General features: G+C 31.8%; 1 protein-coding gene and 1 long non-coding RNA gene across 2 annotated transcripts in view; one reads left to right on the forward strand and one right to left on the reverse strand.

The window, feature by feature from the left end:
- The window catches only part of pdgfra (platelet-derived growth factor receptor, alpha polypeptide), a 104604-nt gene that overhangs the window by 61513 nt on the left and 22839 nt on the right, over nt 1-20252 (reverse strand). The gene's annotated exons all lie outside the window — the stretch shown is intronic.
- Nucleotides 1-20252, forward strand: part of LOC141379564 (uncharacterized) — a 54796-nt gene that overhangs the window by 19229 nt on the left and 15315 nt on the right. The gene's annotated exons all lie outside the window — the stretch shown is intronic.

Consider the following 20252-nt stretch of genomic DNA (forward strand, 5'->3'; position numbering starts at 1 on the left):
AACTGAAAATATAATTTCATTAACTGAAACTGTACATAGTTGTTAAGTTATAAAGTTATATTTTTAATGCAAATTATAAGACATTTTAATAAGTAAAATAGCCATTTTATCTTAACAAATAAAGTAATCTGAACAAATTAAAAAAAATCATGAATAATTGGTCAAAGACAAGATGATTTCAGTGTCAAGATCAAACATTTCATACACACAAAAACATTAAAATGAGTGTACTTTACTATTTCAAACAACTTTTGTGAAAACAAAATGTCAGAATATGTCTGTCCAAAAATGTAAACTTAAGATTGGTTTTGTTGTCCAGGGTCCCATATTTATTCTGACCCAATATAGATTATACAAAGTTTTAGAAGATTATTTTAAATGATTAAAAAGCTGTCTATATAGTTTCAGATATTATAGTGCATAGATGATTTATCTATTATGAACTGTCATTTTTCATAGTTAGTATTCATTCATTTATTTTCCTTCGGCTTAGTCTCTTTATTCATAGGGGGTCGCCACAGGGGAATGAACTGCCAACTACTCCAGCATATGTTTTACACAGCGGATGCCCTTCCAGCTGCAACCTAGTATTGGGAAACATTCATAAACACTCATTCACACATACAGCCAATTTAGTTTATTCAATTCACCTATTCCGCTTGTCTTTGGACAGTGGGGGAAACGGGAGGAAACCCACACCAACACGAGGAGAAATGTCCCCACAATGATGTCAACCCAGCCAGAACTTAAACTAGCAAACTTTTTGCTGTGAGACAACAGTGCTAACCACTGAGTAACCGTGTCGCCCTATGGTTATTGTTTTAAATTTTCCTTATCATTAAAACTGTGATTATTAAGATTTTGAAAACTCAAGGCAAATCTCACATCATTGCTCATTGCACAAGGCTGCAATGTAAATGCATTTTTAGACAGTTAATAAATATATATTTATATACCTACAGTAAAGTGTGTTACATTGCTTATATTTAAATTGTGTCCTGGAGACAGTTGAGGATACAGAGCTGAAGACTGACTTCACAAAATTAAATAAAAAAACGATGTCAGACAAAAAATGCAATTGGACATTTTCATCAAATCGCACCCTTTGGGTCTTTTATAAAGCAGCTTGATGCAATATTGTTAAAAACATCATAAACACTGATCCTTGTGAAGTGCAGGTACAATCAAAATAATAATCAAATAATTTAAACAACAAGTAATACAAACACAAGTCAACAAATCTAAAATCCAGGGATCCATGTTCATGCTGCTTGTCACAAAATTGCATTAAGCTGCACATTTCAGTTGTTGTTGGATCATTTTTAGATACAAAACTTGCAATAAGTGAGTGAATGTTTTATTTATTTATTTTTTTAACATTTTTAGGTCATAAGAAAACCATGATAATTTTGATAACAGTGATTATTTTGGCCACTATAATCATGATGTTACATCTTTAGAACAAAACACAAGCAGAAGCTCACAATATGACAAGGAAAGGCAGGGAGCATAGTCTTGTTCTGTCAGAAATGACCTAGTATAAAGTTATAACAGAAGTACAGACAATTTTTTAATTCAACTTAAGAAGACTTGGGGCAAAGGAGTGGCGCAGTAGGTAGTGCTGTCGCCTCACAGCAAGAAGGTCACTGGGTCGCTGGTTCCAACCCTCAGCTCAGTTGGCATTTCTGTTTGAAGTTTGCATGTTCTCGCTGCGTTTGCGTGGGTTTCCTGCGGGTGCTCCGCTTTCCCCCACAGTCCAAAGACATGCGGTGCAGGTGAATTGGGTAGGCTAAATTGTCCGTAGTGTATGAGTGTGTGTATAAATGTGTGTGTGGATGTTTCCGAGAGATGGGTTGCAGCTAGAAGGGCATCAGCTGCGAAAAAACTTGCTGGATAAGTTGGTGGTTCATTCCACTGTGGCAACCCCGGATTAATAAAGGGACTAAGCCGAAAAAAAATAAAAGAATGAATGACAAGGACTTCTGTTCACTCTTTGCTATTGACTGGCTCTATCATGACCCACTGAGTGTGAATGTGTTTTTTTCTGTCAACTATACTGTTTATCATTGCTCATTTGCGGACACTTTCACACAATCAACTCAATTCACTCTCACACCACTGTCCTGAGATCAGCCTCTGACTAGAAAGCACTAGCTTACTAACTGGCGTTAATGACGGCCTTCCCTTCTCTCGCTTTCTTTTTCCCTTCATCAGATCTTTTCTGCATGACACACATGTGACACACTTGTTGTAAATGAGTTTATTATCCATCTTGACATATTCTATGATATATTGGTTTGGAGGATGATTTTCAGAGATTAGTTGGAGAGTTGAGGACATCAGTGTCATGGTATTTCTATAAATTGGGATCAGGGCATCCAGAGCCCATTTTGTCAATGTTAAGGGCATCGTTTTATTTTGCTACATGTCATAAAAATAATTAAATAATATCCTTTTAACATATTTCTAAATATAAAAGTTTTAATGACTAATTTTTAATAGCTGATTTCTTTGTTTGATTTATTAAAGAAGTGGTCCACTATGATATTATATTTTAAACTTCAGTTGATGTGTAATGTAGCTGTGTGAACATAAACAACATCTCTGAATGCAATATGCTCAAAGTTCAATGCTGAGGGAGACATTGGCTTTTACAGAGTTAGCTTAGCAAAGCCTACAGCAAACGAAGTTTAGGGGATACAAAAAAAAAAAAAACATCCAAGCTAGTGAGATCACAAGGGCTTCTGGTTATGCAAATTCACCACGCGCAGCGAAGGGGTGTGTCCAGAGCTGCAGTAATGTTACAGCAGAGAAAGCTAAAATGCCGTCCAAACACTGCTATTTCCACAGAGCTTCTTCTGTTTCTGTATTTGGGCTTCCAAAGGATTTTCTACAAATGAAGCATGAACACACATTGCTTTGTACCTTATTATAAACACAACCAAGCCTTAATAGCAATTTATAGAGGAATTACCAACCTACGTTACACATGACGTCACACGGGTTCCCGGTTGCAAAAGCAAACATGTCATGTAGGATGCCAAATTCGAAAAATGTAACTTTTACCATACACCACACTGATTTTAATGGCAACCGCAGATGTCTCTAGCTTAAAGGGAGCTGAATGAGATGACAACCTAATTAAAAATGCTGGACTCTGCAGTTCAAATGTTATATTAGGTAAGGTCACGCCATGCTGAATCATACACATTATTGATTGAATATACATTTTTGATTGCAGCAATAATTTCAGCAAAAAACAGTTAAATATGGTGAATTAAACTGTGGACACTGAATGCTAAAATGAAACGGAAAAGTGTAAATTCTTATACCCTGCCGTACAGGATAGAGGTAAAGTTGGTTTTATATTCGCATATTCAGACATTCTCCTTAATAACATAGTTTTAGAAAAGTATTTTTTGCCAATTCTAAATAGAGAAATATTTAAGCAGCCAATGACTATCAAAGTACAACATTGTTTACAGTCAATTAGACAGTGTTAATGTTGTTTTAAAGTCATACTTGCATGCTAATTCCAATCGATATTCAAAGTAACAATATAGAGACTTCTAAATGAACGAATGTGCGTACATAAAACCAACTTTACCTTTATTCATACAGGTAGTTCGCTTTCAGAATGCAGTTGTTTTGCTTGTTGATGATTATCCAGGCCTTGTACAGATCCATCTTCTTTTCTTGTCTTTAGCTAGGCAGAACCTCGGTTTTTAGCACCACATAGTTTTGAATCTGGTAATCAGGAAACATTATTTCTTGCACATGACCAAACAGAATTGTTGGCATCCAAAGACTTGTAGGCCTTTAACTTCTCTCTTGTAAAGTCACTTGGAGTTTCAATGAGATAGTTGTATGTTTGGGGCTGGATGCTTGGCCATTTCGTCTTATCCAATATCCATTGGGAGGGTGCTATTGCAAATGGCACTGTCAGACTAACGCCGCTCACTTTAACGTTAATTTTTCCAAATAACTGTGGTTTTCACTGGTTGAGAAGCTATTGTAATACACAATAAAAGCATTATGTAAATAGTATATATAATATGTAATTAATATACAGTTTTTTACAATGGCTATGACACTTTTTTCAATACATTTAACAAGTTTGCTAAACTCTTAACGCAGCAACACACCTAAAACACACAATTGGCAAAACAGTTAATTTTATGCTCAAAATCACACATTATAAACTAAACCTCTAAACTACCTTTCAAAATACAATAATAAACGAACACACTACACCATGTCTAACAAAACACTGCAATCATGTTTCAAAATGAAATTATTGTTCAAAACACTAACACATGTTCTCTTCTAACATAAACATACAGTCAATCAAAACACACTGACAATAAAAACACTATCATCAGCTGACATTACAGAAACTCCCTTAGTTTGTGTCAGCTCTGCCCTTATATTTGAAGTCTCGTTACAGTTTTGTTTCGTTGGGTTAAGTAAATGCTTGCATTTTCTTTCGTTTACGGCAAAAATTCTATACAAAACATAGAAAAAAAATTGCTTTATAAAATTTACAGTTTATGTAAAAACATAAATATTGCGATAAATATTGCGAAACATCATATTGCGATTATATAAATAAATAAACAAATAAATGTGTGTATATATATACACACACACACACACACACACACACACACACACACACACACACACATATATATATATATATATATATTTATTTATTTATTTATTTATTTATATAACCGCAATATGATGTTTCTCATTGGCAATTGAATAAAATACAGGGAATATATTTGTGTTTCTATTCACAATTAGAACAGCTGTTCACTTTGACCTTATATTTCTTTATTTATTTATATAACCGCAATATGCTATTTCTCATTGGCAATTGAAAAAAAAAAAATATATATATATATATCTAGGAAGCACAATCATGTCTTGTTTTGGTTTTTCCAATCACATGATCATTTGTTCTAATAGAGGACTCTTGAGGTTTTTGAAAGGAACATCAAAGAACTCTGTCACCAATACGTCCATGTAAGATTATGCAATACAGTCATTACTGTACTATACAAAGTGTTTTGCAGTAAACTACTCTTTAAACCTGGAGTTCATTAGTACATACAGTACATATACAGTACAGCATTTGCATACACTGAGTCTAATTACTTTCAGAGAGTCATGAAGTTAGAGGCCATTTAAGTACCACATGAAATTTTCAATGTTGACAAGGCTGGGGATGTCCCCGTAGGAAAAACATAATAGGCCAAAGGGCCACAGTTACCGTGCCGGGCCACAGAAGATATCAAGTATAATGTGGATGAGAACATGTGGCAAAAGACCGGGCAGAATAAAAGATTACTTTGTTATTTTATTATAATTGTGGTGCTTTTTCTGTTTGCAGTGATGTCCTTCTGCAAAAAAAGTCTGTACTGCAGAAATTCTGTGTCTGTATTTTTTTTTTTTTACATAAACTGTAAATTTTATAAAGCAATTTTTTTTCTTCGTTTTGTATAGAATTTTTGCCGTAAATGAAAGAAAATGCAAGCATTTACTTAACCCAATGAAACAAAACTGTAACGAGACTTCAAATATAAGGGCAGAGCTGACACATAAACTAATGGAGTTTCTGTAATGTCAGCTGATGATAGTGTTTTTATTGTCAGTGTGTTCTGATTGACTGAATGTTTATGTTGGAAGAGAACATGTGTTTCTGTTTTGAACAATAATTTCATTTTGAAACATGATTGCAGTGTTTTGTTAGACATGGTGTAGTGTGTTCGTTTATTATTGTATTTTGAAAATTAGTTTAGAGGTTTAGTTTATAATGTTTGATTTTGAGCGTAAAATTAACCGTTTTGCCAATTGTGTGTTTTAGGTGTGTTGCTGCGTTAAGAGTTTAGCAAACTTGTTAAATGTATTGAAAAAAGTGTCATAGCCATTGTAAAAAACTGTAAAGAGTAGTTTACTGCAAAACACACTGTGTATAGTACAGTAATGACTGTATTGCATAATCTTACATGGACGTATTGGTGACAGAGTTCATTGATGGGCTCACTGTTCCTTCCAAAAACCTCAAGAGTCCTCTATTAGAACATATGATCATGAGATTGGAAAAACCAAAACAAGACATGAGTGTGCTTTCTAGATGGGAATCAGCTGTCATATATATATATATATATATATATATATATATATATATATATAGTTGCCAATGAGAAACAGCATATTGCGGTTATATAAATAAATAAAGAAATATATATATATATATATATATATATATATATATATATATATATATATATATATACATTTATTTATTTATATAACCACAATATGCTGTCTCTCATTGGCAATTGAATAAAATACAGGGAATAAACTTGTGTTTCAATTCACAATTAAAACAGCTGTTCACTTTGACTTTATCCTATATAATTTCTGTTTAGAACATGGTGTTATCTGTTCTGACATACTGTGTTAAAGCATTTGTAAATTTGACTGTAAAATTACATTGTTTTGTTCTTGGTTGTGCTTGTGTGTAAAAGAAGTTAAAGCATTTTAAATTTGTGTTAACTGGATGCATTTTGTGTCAAAACAACAAGAAATGTGTTAATTGTATAGCCCACGAAGACGGATGTTGTGCTAACTGTGTTAAGAGTTTAGGAAACTTGTTAAATGTATTGATAAAAGTGTCATAGCAATTGTAAAAAACTGTAACTTATTTCTAAGACAACAACAAACTCTGTGCCGCATCGTATGTCATTCCCTCTCTGTAAATGCTAGCGCTCTCAGTTTTTTCCTGCAACCTCGCTGCGCGCGCATCCTAAATGTTTACAAACATGAATTGGAAACAAACATGGAAACTATTGGATACTGAGGTTTGTTCTGTTGAGAATTGAAATATTGAACATTGCCCTTAAAGTGTTCATTTTCAAAAACTGCTTTTATTCCAGCCAAATTTAAATATATTTTTTTAAATACCTAAAATTCCTTTAAACATCACTTAGGAAGTATTTAAAAAAAATAAACATTGTACAGGAGGGCTAATGATTTTTTTAAGCAATGAAAATGATCAGGTTTACAGCTAATAAATAAACTTTTATATACATTTTTTACAGAAAAAAAATTGAGCAAATTAAGTAATTTACCTAACTTATTATAATTTTATATTTGTTTATAACAATATAGAGATTCTATAAGCAATATTCTAACGATGACAACAACAACGCAAAAACAATAAATTATTAAAAACATGGCATAGAAAGACAACATTTTAATTAATGGAAATAAAAAAAAAATATTTTAAACAATTAAAAATACAGTTGAAGTCAGAATTATTAGCCATCTTGAACTATTAGAGCCCGTTAATTTTTTTCCCCCAATATCTGTTTAACTGAGAGAAGATTTCTTTAACACATTTCTAAACATATTAGTTCTAATAACTCATTTCTAATAACTGATTTATTTTATCTTTGCCATGATAACAGTAAATAATATTTTCCTAGATATTTTTCAAGACACTTCTATACAGCTTAAAGGGACATTTATTGAATAACGATGATTTGTTCTGTAGACAATAAACAACAACAAGAAAAATTGCTCAAAGGGGCTAATAATTTCGACCTTAAATATCTAAAATTAATCGCACGCGTTAACACACTAATTTTGACAGCACTAATATATATATATATATATATATATATATATATATACATACATATATATATATATATATATACATACATATATATATATATATATATATATATATATATATATATATATATACATACATATATATATATATATATATATATATATATACATACATATATATATATATATATATATATATATATATATATATATATATATATATATATATATATATATATACACATACATACATACATGTATATGTATAAAATATATATATTGTGGCCTCCCACCAGTGCTAATTTACAGCCATGGCACACTGCTACTCGTGTGATATTGGCATATATAAAATTCATGATATTCCAGAAATTCCATGACATGTGGGAACCCTGTTAGACATTTAAAACTTTCTATAGCAGTTTGCGGCTTTACAGGCAGTCTGTGCTCTGTTGGTGTTATCAGTTCTCCAGGTTAGCCTGGCCTGTCATGTGCCAGTGGGTCATCTGAGGTTTTGTATGTTTACATAAACATCAGCCTACACCAGTAACCAGTGTGTTCTATACGCGTCACTTTGAAGCAGGATAAGCAGTTAAGGAATGAATTGAGCTGTGCAGGATAATAAGCTAAATCTAGGGTAAGTTACTGAAGCTGCTTGTGTTTTTAGCGTGGTGTGCTCAATACAGAAATAATTACTCTAGAGCCGCATACAGACATCTTAATGCCACCTAGATTACAGATTTTATCCTCAAAGCTGTTGGTTTGATGCATTCTTGCTCCTGAATTTTCAAAACACATGTTTACATAAGGCTCACAAATAGGCATAGATGCTTAAGTTGGAGATTGTTACAGTACATACCAAAACAGCAGTTATAACTCAAATGGAGCTTGGTAAATAACATAATTGTATGGTGGTTGGATAAATTACCTGAGTTTAACCTGATAGTGTCAAAGAAAAAACAAGCTTAGGCTGGAATTTTTCTTTCTCCTAAAAAAGAATATTGAAAGTTCAATAAAAGTTAAACTACATCAAGAGCAAAATTGTGCTGAAATAAATAAATAAATAAATAAATAAATAAATAAATAAATAAATAAATAAATAAATAAATAAATAAATAAAATTTGTTCCTTGTTTTCATTGAAAAAAATTACTAAATATTTGATCTGGAAAATTAACACAAGAAAATGAAATAATATACATTTTACATATTTTTTATTTAAATTATTATCAATCATTTTAAACAAAATATATAAATCAATTTTGTACAAATAGGTCAAAAGTAATCTATAAAGTATTCAAAAGTAGTCAGATTCCATTACCTAAAATGCTATCAGCACTGAATTACACATTCTTTGGTTCATTACAAACTGCAGAACCAAATTTGACTTGCTTTAATATTATTTACATCAAAAATAATTTATACCAAACATGCATAAAGCGTGAAAGTTACCAAACTCTAAAAATAAGAGTTAAAAAAATTATTAATTGTAATATATAATTTTAATATAATAAAATTTCAGCAAGTCAATGATCCCAAACACAGCCAAGGAAACTCTTAATTGGTTTCAGAAAAAGAAAATATTGCTGCTAGATTGACCCAGCCAATCACCTTACAGAAAACAAGAACTAAAGATCAGAGTTCATGGATGAGACCAACAGAACCCAAGGAAAATATAAATAAATAAATAAAATTACATCTGAGCACTCCATGTGAGTCTATTCACCATAAAAGAGGCATCTTAAAGCTGTCATTATCAATAATATTAATAATAATAATAATGATAATAATAATAATAATAATAATAATAATAATAATAATAATAATAATAATAATAATAATAATAATAATAATAATAATAATAAATATATACCAATTATTGGTATAAGTTCAGTACCTTCTTGTTGTGTTATTCAGGTGTTGATCATTTTGTTCCAAGAATTCATGCTTAGCTCATGATTTATACATAGCTTGTTTGGCATGCTGTCACGGGAGAGAATCCTGAGCTCAAGGGATTCTCGGGCCCAGGGCATCCCCCCTTTCGCAGGGCGAGGGAAGATTGAGCCGATCTCAAAACTCACCAATTTTTTGTTAAAATTGTCAAATAAAATCAACCAATCAATCAAACAAAGACAGTTGTAGAAAGGAAATGAGGATATTTGTAGTGAATTGGGATCCTTTGATTGAAGGATTGCGATAAGCTAATGAGGGCCAGCTGGGTCAATCATGAGCACGTGCTCCTCTCGAATTTCGTTTAATATTAAACTTTATTTTGCTTTTATTTGTATGTTTGTATTTTTAGCAAAATCAGGATAATTTCATGTCAGCAGCTCCTTCAGAAATATATTTCGCAGAAAAAATCCTTATCAATCCTTATTTTTTACACTGTATATACAAATGTATATACAATGGTCTATAATTTTTATTTTACGGTCAATAAAAATTGAATTATTGGTCAACAGAAATTGGCCAATGGTCAATAAAACTGGATTGAATTCTTACAAAATAATTCTTTATTGCCATTAATGCTTCCAATAAAAACCTTTAACATCAATAAAACATTTTCATTCCACAAAAAGTTGTTTAAAATAAAGAATAAAGAGAAAAAAATATAGTGGTTTGTTTCATTCATCACTGGAACATTTCTCTAAAAGGTTCTTTGTGGAAGCAAAAAACAAAACTTATAATCTATCTCTTTTAATCCCCCTCCATTTTAAAGAATGTTTCAATTTCAGTGTTAAGTGGCTTACTTTTTACCTTCCCAATAAGGCAAAAGCCTCCACTAATCGGCTAAGCGATATATAAACTGTTATCTAGCAAGCACAAAAAATTCCCAAAAGACTAATATTTAGAAAACACTTCCATCTCGCACTCGCTCCTTTTTCCATGGCAACATTCACCCACATTACACCTCCAAGAATCCATTCAAAACACAACAACGCAGCTAAAGCATCCAGTGCTAAACAATCCAAATACTCCAATAAAAGTTGTGATTGTTGTGTCAGCCCCAATTAATTTGTGTATGTAAAAGCACTCTAGTTAGGAATCCACTTCACGTAGATGGATGAGAAAAAGAACTAATTGAATTATCGCAACTCTTTTAGGTCTCTAACGGCAGCTTTAAAAAGGACGCTGTATGGAAAGCTTTGCAGCAGCATTTCAGACACCTCGGGATAAGGTGTTTTCTTCTTAATTGTGTCAGTTTTGTGTCATAAATAGCCTTAATGTTGTGTATGTAGAGACAGGAGTGGGCCGATGTGAATGGGTTGTGTGCTGTGCCCCTCTTTTTCGCTCTCTGTCCTGTTTAACTAGAGCTGAAGAGACTTTCAAGTGTGGCTGCGTCTTTGTCCGTTTGTGTCCGCCTGTGAGTGTTTTGGGGGTAGGGGTGTGAAATTTGTATGCAAGCAACACTAGAGTCTGTGTCGTTCACCTGCTCACTGTGGCGACTCTGGTTCAAGTCAAGCAGACTGATGTGGATACGCGTGTGAGTGTTTCGTAGCACCTGCCTGTGCCGCCTTCATCTTTATGCCATGCTCCTTCAGTCTCTGTCGTTTGTTAGTTTTCTCAAAGGTCACTGCCTGATTGCTCTGTCTGCTGCTTGTTTACTCGGGTTTGATCTTTAGTGAAAGTGGAGAGAACATTAACCTAGATTATGCTTTTCTAATTCTTATATCACACATTTAATTTAACATTTAGGAAATAGATTAATTAATAAAAATATAAACATAAAGGAAAAATAAAAAGACAATTTCTAAATGCGTTGCGAAAAATGTAACAGAAAAATTTTACATTTCAGGAAATCAGCAAACAAACAGTTGTTGTTGCTGTTGTTATTGTACGATAAAACATTAATAATAACCATCATTAGGGTAACGCATTACAAGTAACACGAGTTACGTTGTAATATTACTTTTCTAAGTAACGAGTAAAGTAACAAATTACTTAAAAAATAATAAAACTTTAAAAAATAATATTTGAGTGACTTTTTTAGTTAAAATAATTAGCTTTTCAAAAATAAATTACTGAATTAAAATTAAAGTCGTCACAATAAATCCCGCAGTCAATGAGAGAATATGTTCATTATTTTGAAGCCATTAAAATAAAAAAGGGGATTGTCTCAATGAACAATGATTTTACTTAAAACAAATAGTATAAAAGTAGCAAATGCATTGCTTTAAGCTTTCAATAATCTGTATGTATGGCATGTAAAGCTCTGGGGTTAGGACGTTCTCAGATAACATTATACTAAAATATTTTTTTATGTGTTTTTTTTATATAAATGTAGGTGTAGGTTATACAGTGCACTTAGTAATTGCTGAAAAGAAATGAAGAAAAGAAAAAAAAAAGGTTCTGAAAGAGATCAAGCCTCAGTCTGATAATAAAAAGTAACGCAAAAGTTACGCAATGCATTACTTACCATATAAAGTAACAAAGTAAAGCAACTACTTACTTTTTTGGGGACTAACTCAGTATCGTAATGCATTACTTTTAAAATGTAACTTTCCCCAACACTGGTAATAACAGATAAAATAGATAAATAATTTTCAAAATAGGTTTCAAAAAAGTACATGTATAATAATTATAATAATAATACATAATATCATTGGACTAATCTTATTACTATTATACACAATATCAAACTAAATAAATACATTTATGTAATTAGTGTTTTCAAAATGCAGCGGTATCATTGGCAAAACAATGCTCTGTTTTTATATATATATATATATATATATATATATATATATATATATATATATATATATATATATATTGTAAAAAAATCCATAATAATACGGTTAATTAGATAAACTGTAAAATAACGGTTGTTAAATTACAGATATTTACTGTAAAATATTGGATATTAAATTACAGAAATTTCCTTAAATTAAAATTTCTGTTAAATTTCTGTAATTTAACAGTCGTTATTTCACCTTTTTTAAATAAACTGTAAAATTATGATTTTATTTTATTTTTTTACAGTTTTCCACTTCAAGGTGCTTCTGTGTTTTAGGTTTTTTGAAAGCAGGGTGAAATGTGAGTTAAGGTATAGATTTTGACAGGGTATGAAAAATATTTAAATATAATATATAAAACAACTACACAATAACTAAATAAGATATTACAAATCTAGTATTACATTACCTAAATAATTAATTATTATTAATTATATTAACAAATGTGTTTATTAAATGTGATACAATAACATATACGTTTGTTTTTTATATTCTTAGCACACTGGCTTTTTATTTCCATAATTTATTGCACACTATGTCTATGGTCTGACTTTGGGGAATGAATAATAATTTACTTTTCCCTGTTTGTCTCAACTTTAACCGTGTGTGAAGGATTTATGAGGAAAAAGAGCCAAATAAAATAGAAATTGAGAAAAAGAGAGAACCTCAGGACCACCTTGACCTCTGACCTCAGGCTTCTGACTTATGGTCCTCAGTGTTGTGTTAACTATCCTGATGACAGCAGTGGCTGAAAAGTAGATTTATCCCAAAAGAAGAGAATCACAGATATTTTTCACCCTGTGACAAGTGGCTGGAAGAACGGGAGTGAACTTTGGATATAAATGATCTTATCAACAGAGAGAAAAGAGAGCCAATGGAAGATGGAAATAAGGATATCTCACGCTTTCCTACTACTATGCTTCTTTGCTTTTATTATGAGAGTAACTTATGTTAAACTGTAAACAATCAGTGAAGTGTTTAAAAAAACTAAATAGGTAAAATGAGCCCCTAACAACTAAGCTGTTGAATTTTAAAAAGGAATCTTATTAGAAATTGCTCACAAAAGACTCAAAATAATCCTAAAAACTCAAACTTTCTTCAGCATTATCCCAGACATATATCTAATACTACTTTACTGCAGGGAATACATAGGGAATAAAGAAAATTATATAAAGGAACAAAATACTGTGAACTCAAAAGAGCTTTGGCCACAGATGTGCTTGTGATACAAATGTCACATTAAAATACCAAGTGTAACGGTGTAATGGATAAAAATAAAGCACAAAGTATCACTTCAAATCATTAGATAGCAGGAGCATATAAAGCTTTTACAAGTTACAACTAAGTTAGTTTAGTGTTTTACTCTCTCTAAGTAAACGGAAAGGAGAGGGTGTTTTGTATAGGTTGTTTGACAAGCCCACACAAAACATAGGCTCATTATGAAAATGTAGCCCTATATACATTTCTGAAGATTGCGAATTATGTAGCCAGAGGAACGTATGGCTGCATTTCGTCTTAAAAATGAAAGCTCCAGGGTCTTACAAAATATTGCTTTTTGTAGGAGTACGCAATCAGGATGAGCCTGGGTTGCGTTTACAGGTATGAAGTCTGGTGCATATGAAGAAGAAATGAGTGTGTCTTCTACAAGTGGTTTGGCAAGCCCACTCACTTGGGTGAAGCATAATAAGAATTGCACAATATTTTCAGAAACATGGAGTGGCGATAAAGCATTGGTGCATGCGGAGAGGAGAGAGCGTGTCCTACAGGTGGATTTTCCATAGCTCAGATATATTCTTTATTCCAATATCTAGAAATAGGGGGGGGGGGGGGGGGGGGGGGGGAATTACAACTACTATTTACTAACATTCTTAACTTTTTGTATTACAAGTTCTATGAAATGTCAAGTTTAAATACAGTAGTTGAAGTCAGAATTTTTTATTTATTTTTTACAGACCAAGGACATTTTCACAGTATGTCTGATAATATTTTTTCTTCTGGAGAAAGTCAAAGCAGTTTTTAATTTTTTTTAAAACCATTTTAAGGTCATAACTGTTAACACCTTTAAGCCATAATTTTTTTCGATAGTCTGCAGAACAAACCATCATTATAGAACAACATGCCTAATCACACGAACCTGCCTAGTTAAGCCTTTAAATGTCACTTTCAAGTGTCTTGAAAAATATCTAGTCAAATATTATTTACTGTCATCATGGCACAGATAAAATAAATCAGTTAATAAAAATGAGTTATTGAAACTATTATGTTTTAAAATGTTTTGAAAAAAATCTCTCTGTTAAACAGAAATTGGGAGAAAAAAAATAAACAGGGGGGCTAATAATTCTGTTTTCAACTGTATATATTTGCTTATTTCTCCATATATTTTGAAAACAGAAATATCAACACTGGTTCAAAATTCTTTTTTTTAACACATTAGAGTCAAATGTTTTACTGATGGGATTTTGGTAATCCTTTTATCACACCATAATCCAGAAAATCCTTTGAACAGCTATAAATAGATAATTAAATAAATATATATATTACTATATTTTGTGGAATAAAATTCATTTAATGTGGCAAATTATTATTTTATAATAATTTTGTGGCAAAGTATTAACATATGCCTCAGTATAGCAACCTTCAGAATATCGATATGAATATAACTATGAAGTTTGGTGTTAGTGCTAATGATATGGAGTGCAACAGAAAAACAAAGAAACAAAACAAAAAAAAAACGGCCTTGAATATAGCATCAGCAGACAAAAATCTATAAAGAAAGACTTAAAGGAGTGTTTTGGATGTATCTTTCACATTACACTAAAAAGCTTAACATCTCAAAACTGTCAAGTGCATCAAAAAAGTGTTTTGCCTTAAAATGACTGAAGTTCTTTTTAATAGAAGATCCCCAAACTCTAAATACAAGCCATAATTTGAAATGCAGTCATACATACAAATGCCTGAGTTGGAGCGAGTAGCAGAAGGAAAATGCAGAGAGAGGACAAACTTTCAGAGTCAGTGAGCCTGGTTAAAGCCAGCGAGTGTCTATCCAGCCAAATACACTGGCATTCAAAGAGGTCAACCCCATTGAGCCTCTAAAACGCTGTCATGATAATCCATGGCAAAGATCTCGGCGGGCCTTTTAAAACAACCCTGGAATTTTTTACGCTTTCTCCACCCTTTTCTTTCCAGCTCTGTTTTTTTTTTTTATTCTTCTTCTCCCTCCCGCCCCGCGTCCATCCTCAAATCTCTCTACCCCAGTCTTCACAAAGTCATTAATGAGACATTCAAGGCTTTTTGAATTGGCCAGAGACATTGTGTGTCAAAGAGCGAGAGACAGAGCGTCAAAGAAAGGAAAAGGGGAGTAGAGAGGTAGAACAAATAGTGGAGAGGGCCGAATGTACTCGCAGCTGAAAGCAGTTAGATCATGTTCTTTTCATGGTCCGATTAGAATCAAATCGATCCCTCCAACCACACACACATGCACACACGCACACACACACTTCTGTAAGAGCTCCTCCAACAAGTGTGTGCTGCAGCCAGACGTCCACCTGAATGGTAATCAAGTTGTCCCGCTAAAAAGTTTGTAAATGGGACAGGGGTTAGAAAGATGTGGACAAAAAGATAGAGGTTGAGCTAGACAAAACAGAAGAGTTGTCACACGTTGTACATCACTACTTAGTTGCATCCAAAATGTCAATTTTGCATGATCTGGATTTTTTTCAGTTAGTGATGCACAATTTCTTTGTCTCATTATAGTGTTTGTAAGAACTTGATTGTTTCATTGCACTGCTTATTTACTGCTTATTTGCACTGCTTACGTAACTAGGCAGGTTAGGGTAATTAGGCTAGTCATAATTACAAATAAGACTTTCTCCATAAGAAAAATATTATCAGACATACTGTGAAAATTTCCTTGCTCTGTTAAGCGATTGTTTAATTGGATTGCTTATTTCTACCGTTTTTAAAATCCAGTGTTCATCCAATGCTTTTTTTATAAGTTTTACTGTACGTCAATATCTTAATTTAAATGCTGTAAAAATAATCATATAGAATAATAATAATTTAATGACACATTAAAATTGCATATTTAAGGAACTCACTGCCAAAAAACACATTTAAATGTTTACATAGATTTACCTATTTCTCTGTTACAATCATTAAAAATATTTTAAAGAGTACAGATCAGAATAAGTATGAAGTTTTACGTATAGATGTTTCATTATAAACAAAGACTGGCAAAGGAATGTTACTTCATTCACATTTTTACATTTTTTTTTTCACAAAATTTAGTTGAAACATTGAAGTAGACAATTGATCTACTTTTATACACGTTCTATATATATTTTAACTCTTTTGTGAGTTTCATCTATTTTTTTTAACCGATCTAAATATTTTATTAATTTCAGTTTCACATTCTATTTTAGTTTTATTTAATGCTATGTTAGTTCCAAGTGCAAAATGAGAAAATGAAAAGACAACTAGCGAAATAAAGTAAGATTAGGTTTTTATGACTTTTTTTCTCAAGCTTTATATATATATATATATATATATATATATATATATATATATATATATATATATATATATATATATATATATATATATATATATATATATATATATATATATATAATTAAAAAAATAAATAATATGGTTGTAGTCATTCTATAATAACCCAGTCATACTTTCCTAAAGATATTCTTAAAAAAACACACAACACTTAATAAATCTGTTAAATAATATTTAGAAAATCTCTAAATAAAAATCTATTTATGATGTGAAAGTGAACAATAAATAAATATTTTTTTATTCATGTTATTAAAAAAAGGTTTACATCCAATTATTGCATTAGAAAGGTCTAAATATTGAGTACTTGTAAAACAAGTCTATTGTTAAATTATGTTACAAAAACAGTAAATATATGTAGGTTTACATGTCATAATATTGTAATGGCATTGACTGTATAGTAATTCACTAAATCCCTCTTTTACTAATATTAATTCAGTAGTGTTGTATTTGAATATAAAATAACAATAAATAAATTGAAATAAAGCAAAGAATTTAAGTAATATTTAGAATTTATTGACCATAACCTGACAATAACACTGTAGACTAACTGCTTTAGCAAAAAACAAAACAAAAAACAAAACAAAAAAAAGATATAAAGCATAGACACAGATTTTTTTATTTATTTTTTTTGTTTTAAACATACAAATTCTAGCTGAACTTTAGCTTAACAAATGGCTCTATTTTAAAAGAAAGATGATTAAATGTTGGCACAAACACAATGGAGTCCTGAAGCCTAAAGATCTAAGAGCGTGAAGTTGCATTGTGAGCTTGGTTTTGCCTACAGGGTGATTTACTCGAGTGGGCATTTCAGAATCGCATTGGAACGATTTTGTGCACGAGTGTTTTTGTATCGTGGAAATTTGGTGCGCAAGTGGCATTGTGGCCAAGATATTTAGTGGGTCAGTAACGTGCCTGGGGTCTTTTTAATGAATAAGGTAGAATTGTGCGAGGGGTATTTAGTGTCATAGTACCAAGTGCTATTAGACTCACTCCACCAACAGATGACACTAACATTCTCTTAGCAGCTGCAGACACTTCAGCAAGAGCATCTAGAGAGGAGCATTCATGAGCTATGTTGATGAAGTTTGTATGGGTGTAAGAGGACGGGACATTGGCGATTTGTGACGGTGGGATTTTGTTGGGACACGAGGAGGGTTTGTGAGGATCGCGTGTAGCGCCGATGACCTTTGTGTCTAATTTTGACACTTGCAGCTGGGCCTATGGTGGGCACCCCTGCGCTTTTATTTACATTTGATGAAATATCATACATGGGTTCAAAAACAAGTTAAGCCTGAGTTTGAACATTTTGCTGTTTATTTTCACCAAACATCAACAACAACAAAATTTAATTTGACCCATGTTTACTATTCAAAAAAAGCAAATCTAGGTTTTTACAGTGGAAAAAAATAGGAAGTGTGGACAGGAATTAAGTAAATAAAAATAATCATCATTTTAATAGATGAAAAAATATAGATTTTGGCTATGTCTGCATTAATAATAATAATAAAATTTGTTTACTCAATTTGTTTTCATCCTCTATCCACACTGATGCAGTTGTCCTGCAATCAGAGTTTTTGAAGATGCTCTATCAAGTGGATACATTTGAAAAATACCATTTCCATGTTAATGTTGACTATGAAAAATTAGGTTTATTTGAAATCACAATACTTTTTTAGCATTTTTTTAAACATATTAAACTAATAGAGGGCGTCACGGAGGCGCAGTGGGTAGCACGATCACCTCACTGCAAGAAAGTTGCTGGTTCGAGCCCCGGCTGGAGTTTGCATGTTCTCCCCGTGTTCGCGTAGGTTTCCTTCAGGTGCTCCGGTTTCCCCCCAAAGTCCAAAGACATGTGCTGTAGGTGAATTGGGTAAGATAAAAAAAAAATTGTCCATAGTGTATGTGTGTGAACGAGAGTGTATTGATGTTTCCCAGTGTAGGGTTGCAGCTGGAAGGGAGTCCACTGCGTAAAACAAGCTAGATAAGTTGGCGGTTCTTTCCGCTGTGGCGACCCCTGATTAATAAAGGTACCAAGAGAAGAGAAAATGAATGAATGAATGAATGCACTAATAGATTATTGCTTACAGTGCTCGGTTTATGTACAAATTGCTTCATGAAAACAGGTAATTTTGTTCAGACTACTTTTAGATCATATTTGACATAGTTTAAACTAAAATGAAATCTCATTAATGTATTTAACTTAGCTCAAAGGGCACTGAATGACAAAAATATTTGGAATCCATGCATTACATAAACATTAAAAGTCTTTCACATTGTAAATATGTTTGTTCCGACCTCCAGAATTAATAATTAATTATAGTAGCTGGATATGAAGACATCTATACAGCAAGTTGCATTTTTTTTATCTAATCAGTACATGGCCCAGCTAATGAATGTAAACATTTTATCATTTAATAAAAAAAAATAAAAAAAATCTATTACTTCAGAATGAGAAAGAGTTTTGCTGCCAAATAAGTTTACAGATACGAGGAAGATACGATTTTATTATTATTATTATTATTAAAATTAAATTTTTGTTATCTGATTGCATAATCCAGATCTCAGTTATTACTCTGCTAACACTGTCTGTTAATACCCGTATATGCGTGTTATGCTATTTACATTCTGAATGTACAATTTAAATGCATATTACATTCCAGCTAAGATGACACAAAATGTTCTTGCAATTGCTGTTCTGTGGCAAAATGTGAAATGAATGCTAGATTAGGTCATGTATAGAAGAGCGCTAATAGAGTGCTGCTGGGAGTAATATTTTTTTTAATCTGATGACTGCTCTGAAAGAACAAAGGGAAAACTTTTTTATGTATAGTCTCTAAATTTTTTAACTTTGTTGCCATGACACCAAAACACCCTAAAAACTTCTACAAACTTTTGCGCTTAACTTCAGCTTAACTTGTATTAGCCTAAAAAAACTTCTAAAAGGTAACTACACAGGTTGAGGTTAATCTAGGGAGTAGGTTTAGGGATAGTAGATGTTACACATGTTTCTGAAATAACTTAAGTACTTACAGTAGAATGCAATTTAAAACTGACAGTAAATTTAACAAAGAGCACACCGAAATTACAATATAATGATATTGACATTGAGGTAGTTTCAGGATAATTCTTTCTAGCTGATTAATAAAAAAAAAAAAACACTGATAGCCAGAATCCATTAAACTTTAAAGATTGTGAGTACTGAGTAAAACTAGTATTAATTAAAGCCCAATCCCAATTCTATTTTTGTACCCCTACTCCTTCAAAATAAGAGATAGGACACCGCTTCAACATGAGAACACATCAT

Source organism: Danio rerio, chromosome 20 (genome assembly GCF_052040795.2).
Source record: "Danio rerio strain M-AB ecotype USA chromosome 20, GRCz13ab, whole genome shotgun sequence".
Lineage (NCBI taxonomy): Eukaryota > Metazoa > Chordata > Actinopteri > Cypriniformes > Danionidae > Danio > Danio rerio.